Source organism: Perissodus microlepis, chromosome 19 (genome assembly GCF_051167445.1).
Source record: "Perissodus microlepis isolate ML-2025 ecotype Zambia chromosome 19, ASM5116744v1, whole genome shotgun sequence".
In the NCBI taxonomy this organism is placed as follows: Eukaryota; Metazoa; Chordata; class Actinopteri; order Cichliformes; family Cichlidae; genus Perissodus; species Perissodus microlepis.
The window spans coordinates 20,546,341-20,549,901 of NC_140479.1; positions in this window are offsets into that span (position 1 = coordinate 20,546,341).

Genomic DNA, 3,561 nt, shown 5'->3' on the forward strand with positions numbered 1-3,561 from the left:
AGGCTGACAGACCTTTTTCCCCTCACTTGTCAGCAATCAAATTATAGTGGGCAAACCCACCGACTTCGGTTTTGTTCCTATTGTCCGTCAGTAAAAATAGACTCTGCCCGTGATTGACTTTTTTTGTTGAGGTTGCCACTGGTGAAGTGAATGAGTGCAAAAGAATTAAATTCACGACAATGCAAACACAAAACAGCAAGTTTGGAAGGATAAAGAGCCAAAAAGAGAGATACTGAGTCACTGTAGGCTACAAGCGAATCAGTGTGGACACCATAGATATGGCTGGTCTTTCTGATTTGACACAGTTCCATGTCAGCCAGGAATTCAATTGTCTGATAAAACAGGTTTATGGTAATTTACTACAGTTTGGGTCTCATTTTTCATGTTGATCACCGTAACATTAAATGGACTGAAGATATTTGAGAACACATCATCATCAAAAAGGACACACTCAGAGATTCAGGTGGGCTGTAAAACAAAGTTTGTGATCACACTGATTACTGATAGAATGTAAAAAAATTTTTAAAAAAGTATTTTCTCAGTAAAGCCTCAGTCTGCAGCAACAGTTCTTGTAATTTCTTTGGTCACTACCAGTTCGTCACAGCTATTCGCAGTTTGCATGGAAAACACCAACTTGTCTGCAAAGACTCGTCCATTACCTTCCGGACTATAGTGACACTTAGAAAAAAATGCAGTGCAAGCTGAAAAAAAAGTGCAAAGTGACTGGAGCCTTACCGCTGCAACTAACACACTTCAAAAGGTGCAACTATTACTTTGAAGCGAATGGGCTCGATGTCCAGTTTGCATCGCACATAGTCTCGCTACTGTTTGGTGAGCAGCTTTCAAGTGTTTGCAGACAGGTTAGCTTGTTCTATGCAAACTACAGAAAACCATGCTAGCACCTGCTAGCATCCAAAGCAAATGCAAGGAGACATTTGCATAGATTCACATGCTATTATGTGAATCTTTCTGATGAATTTCAACTAGCTAATGCCAGGAATCTTCCCTAACCAGTCAAAAAATATACACTTAGTGACTAGTGGGACTTTAGCGATCAATTTCACAGTAACTGGCAGCAACCACTCACAACTGGTCAGAGAATATTCACATCTCCTTTGCTGACTGGTGGTTGCCAGATAGTCCTTGACAGATCTCCAGACCTGTGTGACTATGGCTTTATGAGCCTCATTGATAGATGGAAAAATAAGGAAACCTTTGTATAATTGCATGAAGAAATTTTACAGGTAAATTTCAGGGTAGTGCTCGATGACTGAAACCTCACAAGTAAGTTAAGAACAAAGAGGCTGAAAACTAAGAAATTTCATGTTTGGGTATTGCAAAGATCGAAGTGATCCCAAGTAGACTCCTGAGCTAGTCTACAGGAGTCTACTTATCTTCATTCTGTACTTCATTCTGCAAAAAAATGTAAATTAGATGAGGTGTCAGACAAGACTTTATAACCAATAAATGTATAAATCATCTACATGATCATGGAATAAACATGCTAAGTTAATTCTGATCTATGCCCAGAAAGGGGACGTGTCACTGAGGAGATGAGAGGATTGATGGGTCTTCCTACTGAGTGATACTTCCTCTAAAGTGCATAGTGTCAATGGCTGACTTTCAGCAGAACCGATAAAACGCAGCTACTCTGGCTTTTATCGTCCTTCCTTAGCTCAGGGAGCACTGATACCGGCCATTACAAGGACAGCACTGAAGGCGAGCCTGGATGCGTGGGCTTCAGCATGTCTGCAGCTAAAAGTAGTATCTCTGTGTAGACTTGTGTGAGTTCTTGCCTGCTCATTGATGATAGTCTACTTAAAAAGATGGAAGGGGAAGGAAAATTATGGCCATAAAACCAGAGTATACTTAACCGTCTAAAGTCTCTTTATGTAAGTGTGTATTTATTTATTTGTTCTTATTCAGGAAATTAGGTAACTGGAAACCAAAAGCAGTTTAGAACCAAATATCCACAAATATACAAGCTGTGCACATCCAACTTTTAACCTTACTGGGGCCAACATGTACTCTGTAGACCCCTCAGGCAAACACAATGTTGTGGATCACAGCTCAATAAAAATAATGTTGCAAAGTCAGCCACTGGCTTGTCCTTCCGTCCTCCCGGTGCCCAGCAACAAACTATTCATTTGTTTATACACTGTTGGAAATTATTTGATAGCAGACACTTAATTTCCTGCTTTTGCTTCTTTGTGTGTAACTTTTGTTCTCATTCCTATCAGATGGACCCACAGTTCTGAGCATGTATAAGAGCTGAAATGATTAACTGTAGCAAATTCCCAAGGATTACCAGTCAACTAACAGCTACAGGTCAGCTATGCCTGCCTTCAGAAATGCCAAACTATAAACAAGTCAAAGAATGAGATAAGTGTGCATTTTAGTCCAGCTTTTCTGCAGAGCTGGGTTCTAGACCCTCAAACATGCTGCTGTATGATTGCATTTAAAGAAAATCACTATAGTGCAAAGGAGCTGTGAGTCTCTGTGCCTGCATATGCTGTGTGAGGAGTGTTAATTAGGTGTGGAATGATGACCTTTGCCTGGCCTAAAGGGACCCTTATGCATAGCAGCCATGGAGAGATTAATAGCTATTGCTAAGCAACATGAATGTGGGGTCTGAAAATTCTGCCTCAAGTCATTACAAACACTTAATTTGGCCATGCAAACACCAAAAAACTGCACAGAGGGTTTAGATGTGGATCTTAAAGCTATGATTTAATCCATATAAATTATCGGCATGAATTCTGTTAATTCTAGGTTATTCAAAATAAGTGACATGTAAGGCTCCAATAGTTTGTGCTTGTGGCTTCTTTTTGCCTACAAAAAGTAACTGCATGTTAAACAAGATAACAGAGTGTATTTGGGCAAATGAGGAATGAAAGGTATTGTTAGAGCCTTAGCTCATTGTTGTCTCTCATAGCCTCATCCTAACAATAACATGTATCTTCCAGCAGAAGCCACGTTAGACGGATTGATGTCTGTATAAATATAAATGCATTGTTACCTTCTAAAGGCATTCATTTGGTGCCTCTTAAAACCTCCCTTCAACCATTTGTCTGCTGCTTGCTGGCCAGACACTGCTAACCAGCCCTCTCAAGAGAAAAGGCAGAGGAGCTAGGGTACTGAATATGCCTGTTTAAATAGATATTTTAACACAAAGGCACCGCCACTCTCTCTCTCTTTCTCGCTGTAGCTTCTTGTCTTTCTGGAGTCTTTCGATCTTCTGCATTACGTGTTCGACCGGCGCTGAAGCCACTTCTGTGGTGCTTTTCAAGAGGAACCCCTTTGAGAGGCAGCTTCTCAGGGACTGGGGACAGGCAGTCGGCCAGCTTCCAGAGTAAACATATAATCATCCCTCGGACAGCTATAATTATATCTGGGACGTGAAGGAACAGAAGCAAGCAAGAGCCAGGCAGATACACAGTAGCAGAGGTAATGCAGAAAGCCATGCACTTAATATTTGTTTTCTGCTGGAATATAAAGCTCAGGTTGTGTTCATGCAAACAGTGAGGGAAGAACGGCTGATGGAAAAGCAAGTCAGCGCTC